Raw genomic sequence first — 15,080 nt, 5'->3', positions numbered from 1 at the left:
TCTCCCCATCTCTATCTCCCCTCTCTCTATCTCCCCATCTCTATTTCTCCCCTTTCTATCCCCCTCTCTATATCTCCTCTCTTTACCCCCCCCCCCATCTCCCCCACCAGTATCTCCCCCCATCTCCCCCCCATCTATATCTCCCCATCTCTATCTCCCCTCTCTATATATGTTCATGTATCTCCCATCTCTCTCATATTTTAAAGTAAAACTGCTTGTTAACAGGGTTCCATCCATGCTAATAACATAAACCACCTACTTTACAGTCTGAAATAGCACTCATTTAGACCTGCGTTGATTGATGATAGATGTTTTTACTGTTGGGATATAGCCCCAATATAGACCTTCACTTCATCATGGTATACCAATATAACTTTCACTGGTTTCATACTAACTTACATAAATATCTTGGCTCATTACTACCATTCTTTACCGGGTTATTCTTAGGCCAACACATACAACATTCTTAATCTAGTATATGAAAAAGAGGGAGAGAGAGATGGGGTTTAACGTCCACTCAATGCAAACTAGTTTATTTTGGGACTAACATATGGTTCAATTTTATTTCAATAATTCGCTTGCGCTCCGACCCTGCCCATGTGTTTAGATGTCCCTGGCAGCCTTGTGCTGTATAGTCATATTTGAGTTTATGTCTTTAGAATCAGGATTTCTGCTCATTAATGACTGCTGTAATTATATAAATTCCAAGATATTAGCCTTGATTAAGTTTTGGTATTTAGGTAAATTATTAAATAATATGAAACATACATGATAAGTACCAGGGTATATAGAATAATATACCATACCTGTATCTACCGGGGTATACAGACTAATATACCATACCTGTATCTACCGGGGTATAAAAACTAATATACCATACCTGTTGATAGACCAGACATGTTACTCAATTAGTTAATCAGATGTTAAAAATACTGAGATTAGGTATGCTGGGCAAAGAAAGACTGACGAAAATAACTTGAGAAAAAGAAAAACTGAAGCCTGCAAGCCAAGGTTTTTCTGTCGAGGGTTTTTTCTGAAGTTTTTCTTCACCAGCATAACCGAAGTCGAGGACTTTATCTTGCTTATAAACCGTCTATGGTTACATGTACGTAAAATAATAATATTCCAGAATTCCAGTAAGAAAAACCTTATATCATGTTTTCTTATGGAAAAAAACCTACCTTGGAAGAATAACCTGTTACAGGTTGAAAGAAAAACTTACAGAAAAGATCAAAGAGATTTACATTTATAGGTTTATAACACCATATAAAATCACAGAAAAAGAGTGGGCAGGGGATAATCTGAGAATTTACTTAGGCTTCGATATTTATGCAATGAATTCTAGTGACATAAACATGACTTCTTTTAATAGATTTTTTATAGCTTGGGGTATTTCTTTGCGAATACAATGTTTTGAGGGGAATTTGAAGCAAATTTTTGATAAATTAATTAGTTTGAATATGTTTTTAGTCCAAGTATATTATCAAACCACCCAGTTTGTGCATGGGAAGGTATCTTTAATAGGCAGGGCTGGATTTACCTTGGCATGTTGATGCTTAGGGCCTCAATATCTAGAATTAACCTATAGGCCTGGCCGACTGAAACCTAGGGCCTCAAGATCTAGGATTAACCTATAGACCTGGCAGGTTGAAATCTAGGATTAACCTATAGACCTGTCAGGTTGAAATCTAGGATTAACCTATAGACCTGGCAGGTTGAAATCTAGGATTAACCTATAGACCTGGCAGGTTGAAATCTAGGATTAACCTATAAACTTGCCAGGTTGAAATCTAGGATTAACCTATAGACTTGCCAGGTTGAAACCTAGGGACTCAAGATCTAGTGTGTCTACAGCCGACATGTATAAAAATATTTTTGAAACAGTCATAAGTCTTTCTTACACACACTATAGTCTTAAATATCATCCTCGGCTCAATTGAATTTAAAACACACGTTCATCTACCTCTACTAGTCCCTGGAGGTCGGGTGTTCGATCCATGCATTTGCCGCGAAAGTTCATCCAGATTTTCCTGCGTGGTTTCCCCTTTTGTCAGTGATGCAGGATCGAGGGCCTGACAAGGACAGCTGTCTAGTCGTTCTGATGGTACAAAGAACCGGGGTCCTGTGTACACATTGCCGTGCACGTAAAAGATCCCTTGGCAGTTGGAATTTAATATAAGAGTAGGCCGTAGCGCCGCTGCCTGGGCAAAATTTCCCTTATAGCACACTGTATAGCGTATGCCCGGCTTCATTAGCCCAGGTTAGGAGCAGAACAGTAGGACGTAAAACCCCATTTCATTTCATTTCATTTCATTTCACCTCTACTAGTCATAAGGGTGGGGGATTGGGAGGGACCTCATACATATAAGTGGAATAGTCTAATAGAGTCACTATTAATAATATGTACATTTATATAACGCTAGTACTCCATGTACGTTCACAGCTCATATATTTAAAATTATTTTAAGTTATCCTGGAAGCATTTATCAAAAAAGTCTTAATTTGAAACATGAAAAAGTTTGAGATAATTTAATGGTATCTGGCAGATTATTCCACTGTTTTGGTGCATTCACTGCGAACGATCTATATCAAAATGATTTTAACTTCCACCTGTGCAAGACAACTGCTGTAGACTATTAGATTATGTTAGGGAACATACAACATAGCATAGGACCACCATTCATCAGGGGGGGTGGATGGCTGAATGGTTAGCGTGTGTGCACTGTATCATAAGGTATGTGACTGAGTCAACTGGTGTGGTTTCGATTCTCGGTTGTACGTGACGAGGAGTAGGGTTGCCTGTACAACCTCATGGGTTTTATCCAGGTACTCCGGTTTCCTCCCACTGCCAAAGACCTCTATGCACTAGCAGATTATTTAAATAAAATTGAACCAGATGTTAGTCCCAAAATGACCTACTCTCTCTTAAAGTATTATAGATCTGTCTGTTAAATGGCTGTAATGGTGGCTCAAGATACCGGGACACAAACCGAGAGATCTCACGTTCAATCTCAATGTTGTTTAAGAGAGTCTCTGGTGTATCATTGAAGGACTGACAATAAAAACAGTCTAGTCGTTTGGATGATATGAAAAACTGAAGTCTTGTATATACCATTGGCAAGCACAATTTCTCTCACTACATGTCGTATACCCGTCATCATTCATTTCATTTGTGTCAGACCTAGAACTTGGCAAGTAGACAAAATGAAAGAGTCATGCATGAATTAATGTATTGTCTGCTATTGTCACGAGAAGCAGCTTTTAGATAATTATACAAACGACATTGTGACTACCATGTAACAAATGAAATGGGGTTTAACGTCCTACTCCGAACTGGGCTAATGAAGACGGGCATACGCCATACAGTGTGCTATGAGGGAAATTTTGCCCAGGCAGCGGCACTACGACCTACTCTTATATCGAATTCCAACTGTCAAGGGATCTTTTCCGTGCATGCCAATGTGTACATGGGACCTTGGTTTTTTCGTCCCACCCGAACAACTAGACAGCTGTCCTTGTCAGGCTCTCCGTCCTGCATCACTGACAAGGGGAAACCACACCAGATAATCTGGATGAACTTTCTCGGTACAATGCAGGGATCAAACACCCGACCTCCAGGCTAACAAGCCAGCGTCTTACCCTAACTTATATCGTATTCTTACAGTACACTCCAAGTTTACCAATCAAAAATATCTACACATCTACACATTGGTGTTCACATATAGAACCCTTGACAATTGGTAGTCCAAATAAGTGTAGGCAGTCCGGGCAAAATTGTTTCTCATAGCACACTATGAAAGTGGTAGTCCACGACCACCAGGACTATGTTACTCTGCGATCCAAGCTACCCCTATACACCAAATTTCAGCCTGAAGACAGCCCTAGTGTAACAGCCAACCCTGAAAAGACATACAAATGACAGTCACAAATATTTCTTTGTAACCCAGGTACCATTTAATCTTGTGTATTTAGCACTAATTTCTTTCACATTCATTCAATATCAAATCTTTGTTTAAAAATTCGTAAAAATCGTTTAAATTCACCCCAAATCATCTAATTTGTACTTGTGTCCAGTTTAAAGCTGATCATTCAATTTTGATAATGAGTGTCCAATTTACAAGCGTTTAATTTCTCGATCACTGTTAAAAAATAAACAACCCAATTGATTATTGATGTATAATGATTGATTTTTGAACAGTGGTCAGGAAATTAAATACTTGTAAAGTAGAACATTACACTCCATTTCATTTCATTTGTTTTGAATTCTTGGTTTCGTCTTGTATTTTGCAAAGCAGAGAGACAGAGAGAGAAATGGGGTTTAATGTCCACTCAACACAAACTAGGTCATTTCGGAACTAACACATGGTTCAATTTTATTTGTATAATACGCTTGTGCGTAGGGGTCTTTTAGCAGTGGGAGGGAACCGGAATTTTTGCAAAGCAGAAAAAAAGTGTTGATTTAAAGATTTTAATTTCTATTTGCCATTTGCTTTTATTTACAATTTATTCTAAGGCTAGCATGATGGTCATTTTTAATCCAAATGTTTGCTGTGCAACCCAGCCCAGACAACTATGCGACAACTCTTGTTCACTGCCCAGACGATTTAGCTGCTGGGGCATATGTTTCGTTGCCCAGGGGCGGATCCAGGAATTTTTGCAGGAAGGGGTTTGCCAGGTTCCTGAGACAAAGTATCCCCCCCCCCTCCCGCATTGCCTCTTTCGTCATTTTGGTGTATATAAATACACATTGAGCTTTTAAAACAGAGAAATTCAACATCTCGTTTGACGTCAATCTTTATTATGAATTGATACAATGACATTGTGATTCAATTTCATGGATGCAAAGCATTGATTGTGATATCACATGTCTATATCATTATCTCGTGCTTTGAGTGCCCATCCTGTCCCACATCTGACGATAAAGGATAAAGTACAAGGTCGAGAAACTTTTCTCATAAAAAGGGTTGATTTCATAAAAAATTTATGTAGCTGAGCAGGGGGGGGGGGGGGTCAAACCCAGCCCCCCCCCCTCTGGATCCGCCCCTGTTGCCTGGCAACTTATCTTAATCAAAATGTTTGCTGTGCATCCGAGCCCAGACACAATATCATGTATATTTTAATCAGATTGGTAGAATTGTAATTGTATTGAAGTTAAACCATAGACTAGATATTGATCGAAATAAACAAATAGTTCTACCCACTAAAATGATTTATTTTATCAATTACCGTTAACAATACATGGACGTTGATATAATTACATTAATGTTTCACGCTTCATCAATTAACATGAGACACAAAACAAATATATCAATATTTTCAATCAGTTATTTTTGAGGGGGTGGGGTTAGTGGTCTAAAGTGTAGATCATAATGTCTGCTATTTGGTTACTCGACACAAACTCTGTATTTTGAGACTAAACCCCAAGTGAATAGTCTAACATGTAAACTTCACCATCGAGTCTCAGAGTGAAATGTGGTTTAACATCCACTCGACACAAACAAGGTCATTTTGAGTTACGGACTTAGGTCCTTTAACATCCACTCGACACAAACAAGGTCATTTTGGGACTAAACCCTAGGTGGTGAGGTTTCAATGCCACACGGAAGGTTGGGTGACCGAACGGTTAATGGGCGTGTCATTGAGTCAAGTGGCATGGTTTCGATTCCCTGCTTGTACGTGACAAGGAGTAGGGTCACCTGTCAAATACCGTGGGTTTTCTCTAGGTCCTCAGGTTTCCTTCCACTGGTAAAGACTCCTACACGCAAGTGAAATATTGAAATAAAATTGAACCATTAGTCTACAAATAATATAATTTGTGTCGACTGGATGTTAAACCCCATCTCTCTCTCTCTCTCTCTCTCTCTCTCTCACACACACAATAAGATGTAATTTATTTGTTTGTATCTGTATATATACACCATCTATATTTAGCTTTTTATGCCAAGTATTTTTATATGATGGAGTTTTTGTATTTGTTAGTGTTGTGTATATTCAGGTTTTGTATTTGTTAGTATTGTGTATATTCAGGTTTTATATTTGTTAATATTGTGTATATTCAGGTTTTGTATTTGTTAGTAATGTGTATATTCAGTTGAATGTGGATACATGACTTTTAAAAACCTAAGAAAATAAGTGATCATTATTTTAAAGTAGACACATGTTAGTCTTTAACTCAATATCATCCAAAATCTTCGACACTGAAAACATGAATTATTTGTCAATTTAAATCAACATTGATGTTGTGATCTTACTGGGAAAATATGGGCTTCTCATATCCAATATTTGAGACAAAATAAACATTTAATCCTTGTGTACCATAATGCATTTCAGCACCATTTGTAACAAGGGATTCGAAGAACAAGGCTAGATATATTCCACAAGTCATGTCAAACAGTGACGCCATATTCTTATCTAAAGAGCATACTCAATAAATATTATCGGTGTAGACAGGAATAACCAGACGCTAGAGATTGCCATTCAGTTGAGACTTCACATGTACAAGTAGGAAACATGGAATTGTTTTTTTTTTAGGTAATGGTTTAGAAATCTCTAGGCGAGTCTGAAGTGAGTTTTTGATAGTCTATAGGGCAAACTTGATCTATGTTTCCGTAATAGGAGAGTTAAAGAATCGGCCCGTTAGTCACGTGCTGCTTATCCTAACTTTCTGGAGCTAACAGTTATCATCTTGAGGTTCATAATAGAAAAAATATTCTATATGTCAGTCCCGAAATAACCAAGTTTGTGTCGAGTGGACGTTAAACCCAGTTGTCTTTCTGTCTCTGTATTACCCAGTAACATTCAGTGATAGCAACTATCTATGAGTTTATTGTTTGCTCTATCTTTATTTGAGTTAACAGTTGGCCTGATCCTGCAGCTCATAATGGATTAAAAAAATCAATCAACACCTTTTGTGTTGGTTTGGGGAGCCGTAGTGGTTCAGTCAGTAAGACATTAGCTCACTAACCAGGATGTTTCGGGTTCGCTCCTGGTGTTGTTCAAGAAAGGATTTTCCAACGTGGTTTCCCATTGTCAGTTTTGGAGGATGGAGAACCCGACAAGGAACAGTGTCTAGTCGTTCAGATGGGACAAAAAACAACGTAAAAGATCCCTTGACTGTTGGAATTCAATATAAGAGTAGGCAGTAGCACTGATGTCCAGGTAAAATTTCCCTCATAGCACACTGTGTATAACCGTCTTCATCAGCCCAGTCAAAGCAGAACAGTAGGGCGTTAAACCCCATTTCATTTCATTTCATTTCTGTCTTCATTAGCCCAGTCAGAGCAGAATGTTTGAATATATTGTTTGTTTTATCTTTATTTGAATTAACAGTTGTCCTGTCTCGCAGCTTCTAATAGAATCAAGTTGTGTATTGAACTACTAGAGTAATTATTGGTAATTATTTTGTTTTGTTATCTGGTTGATAGAGAAGTGAATCTGTTTTATCACCATCAGACCGTCTTTATGACTATAGTCTGTTTCCTGTTTCCTGTTTCATACAAACCATTGATAAATAAATCAGGTTGGGGTAGACATGAAATGAAATAACGTTTAATGGCTTAATGGCACGTTAGCATTGCGCAGGAGTTGGGATAGAAGGATAAATGTTCATTTTGTAATTCAAGCTACATTGAAACCTCTTGTAAGTGAATTTTAGCTAATTGTTACTGTATAAATCACTGTAGATTTGGGTGTTTTGCTTTAGAAATGAGGTTTAACATTCACTTGACACAAACTAGGTCATTTCTGGACTAACAAATGGTTCAATTTTATTTCAAGAATTCACTTGTGCGTAGGAGGTCTTTAACAAGAGGACCCGAAGAAAACCCACAAGGTTGTACAGGCGACCCTACTCCTTGTTACGTACAACCATTCGGTCATCCCCCCCCCCACCTGGATCACTGTAATCCGGGTATCATTTAATCTTGTGTGTTTAGCACTAATTTCTTTCACATTCATTCAATATCAAATCTTTGTTTAAAAATCTGTAAAAATCATTTAAAATCACCAATAATTTGTTCTTGTGTCCAGTTTAAGAGAGATAGAGAGAAATGGGGTTTAACGTCCATTGACACAAACAGGTCATTTCGGAACTAACATATGGTTTAATTTTATTTCTATAATTCGCTTCCGCGTAGGGGTCTTTAGCAGTGGGAGGAAACCGGAGGACGCTGAGAAAACCCACGAGGTTGGACAGGCGACCCTACTCCTTGTCACGTACAACCGGGGATTCGAAACCACGCCAGTCGACTCAATGACAGACTTTATGATACAGCGTGCACACCCTAACCATTCAGCCATCCAACCCCCCCAGTTTGTATAGGAAAATAAATGTTCATTTTGTAATTCCAGCTACATTGAAACCTCTTGTAAGTGAATTGTAGCTAATTGTTTCAGTACAAATCACTGTAGATTTGGATGTTTTTTTTAGAAATGAGGTTTAACATCCACTCGACACAAACTAGGTCATTTCTGGACTAAAATATGGTTCAATTTTATTTCAATAATTTGTTTGTGGAGGAAACCAAAGGACTCCACGAGGGAAGAGGGTTTCTCTTCTCAGAGAACATTTTAAAAATGCCGGTCTTGATGACTTGTGGCACATATCTGGAACCGAATAGAAAATTTAATTCCATGAGCTTGCTCACCCCGACCAACAAAAAGCTGAAATTTATAGTTTTTCGTGAACACATGGTTTGATTAATCAACAAATTCCTCTAACATAACCCAACATATGGTCTCATCTATCTCTATTTTGGACTCAATTCAAGTTAATACCTTTCATTATATTCTCATTTGATTGATTGAATAGAAGATGAAAATAAAGTGAATTTTACGCATCTCATCAACTGGAGAGAGAGAAATGGGGTTTAATGTCCACTCGACACAAACTATGTCATTTCGGGACTAACATATGGTTTAATTTTATTTCAATAATTCACTTGCGCATAGGGGTCTTTAGCAGTGGGAGGAAACCGGAGGACCCATAGAAAACCCAATAGGTTGGACAGGCGACCCTACTCCTTGTCACGTACAACCGGGGATTCGAAACCACGCCAGTCGACTCAAAGACAGACTTTATGATACAGCGCACGCACGCTCATCAACTGGATATATATACATTGTAACCTGGGTATCATTTAATCTTGCATATTCAGCCATAATTTCTTTCACATGTTTGAAACTTTGTAAAAATCGTCTAAAATAAATGTGATAGAAATTAGGTTTAAATATGAAAGATTAAATGATACCGTAGGAAGACAGGCCTACCCATCCAGTTAATATAATGGACAATCCCACCTCAGTCCATAAAACAGAGACACCTACTAGTCGCCACCTTCTTCCGATTTCCAAGGCATAGTCCAAACCTTGACTATTTGGTACCTATATATATTAAACCCCATGGGCACCATGTTGAATTACACAGTATTAAAGGTTTAAAAAGCAAACTACTTTATGAAATCAACACCAAATCTAACCATGGGTACTCCAACCATTTTTGTTTTAAATGATACCCAGGTTACAATGATTCCTGTAATCTGTATGACCTTTATCTTGCCTTTTTTGGGGAGCCACTGACAGGGGGCGGGGGGAACCACGCCGGTAAATCCTGATGAACTTTCTCGGCCAACCCCGGGATCGAACCTGCGAACACCAGGCTAGCGAGCCAGCATCTTACTCACTTAGCTCCCTGTATGATGTCATGTTACATGCTCGTTAAATCTTGCACAGAGTTAAAGTCTTTCGCACTACCGCTGTGAAACAAATTGGGGTCGTGGACTTCTAACTGCATATAGGAGGTTCTTAAAGAACAAAATTAGTGTGGTTCTCAGATAGTGAAAGAAAGTGTGTTCTCTTTAAGAATTACAGGTTGTTCTGTTTCAGTCTACCTTACACGTCAGTTAGCCTACCTATCAGGTAATTTCTTGGCACGATTCAATCAAACAAAACTTGAATACAAAAAATTGTATTTGACTGCCAGAAGAGTGAGTTATTCTCAGGTGAATTTCAGGTGTGTTTTAGTCAGTCTGTTGGTGGCGATTTAAGACAGCGAGAGAGAGAGAGAGAGCGAGAGATAGAGGTTGGAGGTGATTTGTTAATTTGATACCTTTCTTATCAGATATTAAAGGAAAAGTTGTTCGGATGGGATGAAAAATCAAGGTGTTGTGTATGTAAAAGAGCACCTGTTAGTGAATTATTTTAAAGAAAGAGAGAAATGGAGTTTAACATCCCCTCAATATATAACCAGGTTCTCTTGTGTTATCTCACTGGAAAAAATATCAGTGTAATAAATTAATTACTACTGTATATAGCACGTGTCCCAAAATGGCTGTATACTATATTGACATGTATCTCTATCTATTAATGGCTGTATAATATAAGGGGGATCATGGTGGCTAAGTGGGTAAGACGCTGGCTCGCTAGCCTGGAGGTCGGGTGTTCGATCCCTGCATTGTCCGAGAAAGTTCATCCAGATTTTCCGGCGCGGTTCTCCCTTGTCAGTGATGCAGGACGGAGGGCCGGACAAGGACAGCTGTCTAGTCATTCGGATGGGACGAAAAACCGAGGTCCCGTGTACACATTGGCGTGCACATAAAAGATCCCCTGGCAGTTGGAGTTTGATATAAGAGTAGGCTGTAGCGCCGCTGCCCAGGCAAAGTTTTCCTCATAGCACACTGTATGGCGTATGCCCGTCTTCATTTACCCTAGTATAGGAGCAGAACAGTAGGACGTTAAACCCCATTTCATTTCATTTCATTTCTATCTATTAATGGCTGTATACTATGTTTTGGGGTCGTACGGATGAATGGTTAGCGTGTTCGTGTTTGTCATTGAGTCAAATGGCGTGGTTTCGATTTCCCAGGACAAAAAACAACGAGGGTGTGCAGATGAGAAGAATCCTTGAAAGTTGGAATTCAACGAAGAGTAGACAGTGAAGGCGATGTCAGGGCAAAATTCCTCCCATAGCACACTGTATGACATATATGCCTGTCTTTATTAGCCCAGTCGGAGCAGAACAGCTGAACGTTCAACGACATTAGCGGGGGTTGGGTGGCCAAAAGGTTAACACGTGCGTGTTTGATCATTAGTTCTGTCATTGAGTCAACAAGTGGCCTGCTTTTGAATTCCCACTTGTACCTTGTGGGTTTTCTCTGGGTCCTCCGGTTTCCTTCCACTGCTAAAGACTCATACGCGCAAGCGAATTATTGAAATAAAGTTGATCCATGTGTTAGTCCTGAAATGACCTAGTTTATGTCTAGTTAAACCCTCTCTCTCTCTCTCTCTCACTCTCTCTATCTCTCTCTCTCTCTCTCTCTCTCTCTCTCTCTCTCTCTCTCTCTCTATATTGACATCTATATCTAATGGCACATTTTACCTGGTAAATATCGCTATCCTATTTGATATATGAGATAGATAAAATAGAAATTTATGATCATGTGACTACAATAAAATAAACGTACAAATAATTAGTTATATTAACAGCCTTGATATAAAACAATTTATCTCAAAACTCCTACAACTTTCAAATATCCCAAAAAACATACTTATTAAGACATTAATATTAGTTTATTGCTTTTAAAAGCACCTTGAGCGAGCTTATGGATCGATTTGGCGCTCACAAAATGGACATTATTATTTATTATCAATTTTAAACCATTTTTGTTTGGTACAAAAACTAGATCAATGTTAGTCTGATATTTTTTATTTCATCGCAAACGAGAAAATTGGCACCAAGAATGCTGTTTTATTCAAATAAAGCGGGGTATCTGTTTACCAGGTTTGGTCAGGTCAAAATGTAACCACAGTAGTTCCACCAGGTTTGTTTAGGTCATAATGTAACCACAGTAGTTCCACCAGGTTTGTTTAGGTCATAATGTAACCACAGTAGTTCCACCATGTTTGTTTAGGTCATAATGTAACCACAGTAGATCCACCTGACTTGTTTAGGTCATAATGTAACCAATGTAGATCCCAGTTCACAATGTAACCAATGTAGATCCACCTGACTTGTTCAGGTCACAATGTAACCAATGTAGATCCCAGTTCACAATGTAACCAATGTAGATCCACCAGCCTTATTCGGGTCAAAATGTAACCACAGTAGATTCGCCAGATTTATTGAAGGACAGTTGTCTAGTCATTCAGATGGGCCACAAAAATCGAGGTCCTGTGTTCACATTGGCGTTCACGTAAAAGATCCCATGGCAGTTGGAATTCAAAAATAAGAGTAGGTGGTAGCACACCGTATAGCATAAGCCCGCTTTCATTAGCCTGCTTTCATTAGCCCGCTTTTATTAGCCCAGTCCAAGCAAAATAATAGGATGTTAAACCCTATTTCATTTCATCAGACCAAAATGTAACCACCATAGAACTAACAGTTCTCATTTGACCAAAATGTAACCACTGTAGAACTAACAGTTCTCATTTGACCAAAATGTAACCACCGTAGAACTAACAGTTCTCATTTGACCAAAATGTAACCACCGTAGAACTAACAGTTCTCATTTGACCAAAATGTAACCACTGTAGAACTAACAGTTCTCATTTGACCAAAATGTAACATCTACCTGTTCTTATCAGATCAAAATGTAACTAAAGTAGATCTGGTTTGATCAGGTCAATATGTACCCACAAGAGAGCTTCCTGTGCCAATCTGACCGAAATGTAACCTAAATATGTTTTTAATACAATTGATATTATTGATATTTATAAACAACTATTTTTCTATCAGTCCATTGACATTTCAACAAGAATTTCCACCAAATCTATTTCAAGATGTTTCTAGGCAACCAGGTAGTAAAATGGGAGGTTATATTTTGTTTCATATTGCTAGTTGGAGAGTGATTTTAGCAGTGACTTTAAGCTGATATTGGGTTACACCTTCCAGGAATTTACCATTTTAACCTCTTCAACAATCACTCAGACTAAGAGGCCATAGTCAATTAAATGATTGTTTTAACCTCTTCAACAATCACTCAGACTAAGAGGCCATAGTCAATTAAATGATTGTTTTGAAAATAAAATGAGGTTCCTGTTTTTCAGCACGGGCTGGGCTAATGAAGACAGGCATGCGGTGTGATATGAGGGGAGCAGTGCCACTACTCACTCTTATTTCAAATTCCAAATGTCTAGGGCTCTTTTACTTGCACGCCTATATGTAAAAGGGACCCTATCCGAACAATTAGGCACTGTCCTTGTTGGGCCCTCTGTCCTGCACGTCTGAAAACAGGAAACCAAGCGGGAACACCCCAAGCAACTTTCTCAGTCAAAACTGGGTGCGAACCTGAGACCTCGCGTTTAACAAACCACCATGCTTTCCTCCCCATTATGATGGGGGGTTGGATGGCTGAATGGTTAACACGTGCGCGCTGTATCATAATGCCTGTCATTGAGTCAACTGGCGTGGTTTCGAATACCCGGTTGTACATGACAAGGAATAGGGTCGCCTGTCCAACCTCGTGGGTTTTATCCGGGTCCTCTAGTTTCCTCCCACTGCTATAGACCCCTACGCGCAAGTGAATTATTGAAATAAAATTAAACCATGTGTTCATCCCGAGTCGAGTGTACGTTAAACTCCTTCTCTCTCTCTCTCCCCTATTATAATACATGTATATGTTTGTGATGTGTGTCGATCATACATAAGGCAGAGAAAACTCACTTGAATTCCCTACAAACTTATTTTCAGAACAATCAATTAATTGAATAGGCCTACACAGACTTATATTTCTGAGAATCTTTTCAAAGCGGGATGGTCCCTTTAAAGTTTTTTGTATGAGAAAGCACCTTTTTTATTAGAAAATATTTCTTTATGTTTTATAAAATAGGTATTTTTTTTTATAAAATAGGTATTTTTTTTTATAAAATAGGTATTTTTTTTATAAAATAGTTTTTTTTTATAAATAGGTATTTTTATAAAATAGGTATTTTTATAAAAATAGGTATTTTTTTTTATAAAATAGGTATTTTTTTTTTATAAAATAGGTATTTTTTTATAAAATAGGTATTTTTTTTTATAAAATAGGTATTTTTTTTTATAAAATAGGTATTTTTTTTTATAAAATAGGTTGTTGTTTTTTTATAAAATAGGTATTTTTTTTTATAAAAATAGGTATTTTTTTTATAAAATAGGTATTTTTTTATAAAATAGGTATTTTTTTATAAAATAGGTATTTTTTTATAAAATAGGTATTTTTTTATAAAATAGGTATTTTTATCAAATAGGTATTTTTTTTTATAAAATAGGTATTTTTTTTATAAAATAGGTATTTTTTTTATAAAATAGATATTTTTTTTTATAAAATAGGTATTTTTATAAAATAGGTATTTTTTTTATAAAATAGGTATTTTTTTTATAAAATAGGTATTTTTTTTATAAAATAGGTATTTTTTTATAAAATAGGTATTTTGTATATTAGAGTATAATTAAGTGGATATAAACTATAAGAGTATATACATGTACCAGATAGTGTATATATTAGCTTACTAGTATACACTCTACAGTATATATACCAGATAGTGTATATATTAGCTTACTACACTGTACAAATGAAATGAAATGAAATGGGGTTTAACGTCCTACTGTTCTGCTCCTATGCTGGGCTAATGAAGATGGGCAAACCCCATACAGTGTGCGATGAGGGAAATTTTGCCCGGGCAGCGGCACTATCGCCTACTCTTATATCGAATTCCAACTGCCAAGGGATCTTTTACGTGCATTCTAATGTACATGTATACACAGGACCTCGGTTTTTCGTGTCATCCGAAGGACTAGACACCTGTCCTTGTAAGGCCCTCTGTCCTGCGAGAGAGTTAGAGGGATAGGGTTTAATAGCCACTGGACGCAAACTAGGTCATTTCTCATTGGGATACAAAACTGCACAGTTTGGGATACAAAATGCACAGTTTGGGATACAAAAATATACAATTTAGAAAACAAACAAAGCATAAAGAGAAATATTTGGACCGTTAGAGTACAAAGTGTGAATGAGAAGAATATGATATCTATAATTCATGGTATATATGTTACATATTGTCCATGGCTAGTTATATATATTTCATGATATCTATTTAATTCATGGTAG

General features: G+C 37.5%; 1 protein-coding gene across 3 annotated transcripts in view; it reads left to right on the top strand.

The window, feature by feature from the left end:
* LOC130010733 (uncharacterized) overlaps nt 1–15,080 on the top strand; it is a 38,052-nt gene that overhangs the window by 6,980 nt on the left and 15,992 nt on the right. Inside the window, exon 1 of one of the 3 annotated variants that reach the window (XM_056098714.1) lies at nt 7,557–7,639. The exons of the other annotated variants lie outside the window; for them this stretch is intronic. The gene's annotated coding sequence lies outside the window, so the exon portion shown is untranslated. Of the gene's footprint in view, nt 1–7,556; nt 7,640–15,080 lie in introns of those variants that run through there. 3 annotated transcript variants of the gene reach the window in all.

Source organism: Patella vulgata, chromosome 2, assembly GCF_932274485.2.
Source record: "Patella vulgata chromosome 2, xgPatVulg1.2, whole genome shotgun sequence".
NCBI classification, from domain to species: domain Eukaryota; kingdom Metazoa; phylum Mollusca; class Gastropoda; family Patellidae; genus Patella; species Patella vulgata.
This window is presented reverse-complemented; position numbering and strand designations above follow the sequence as displayed.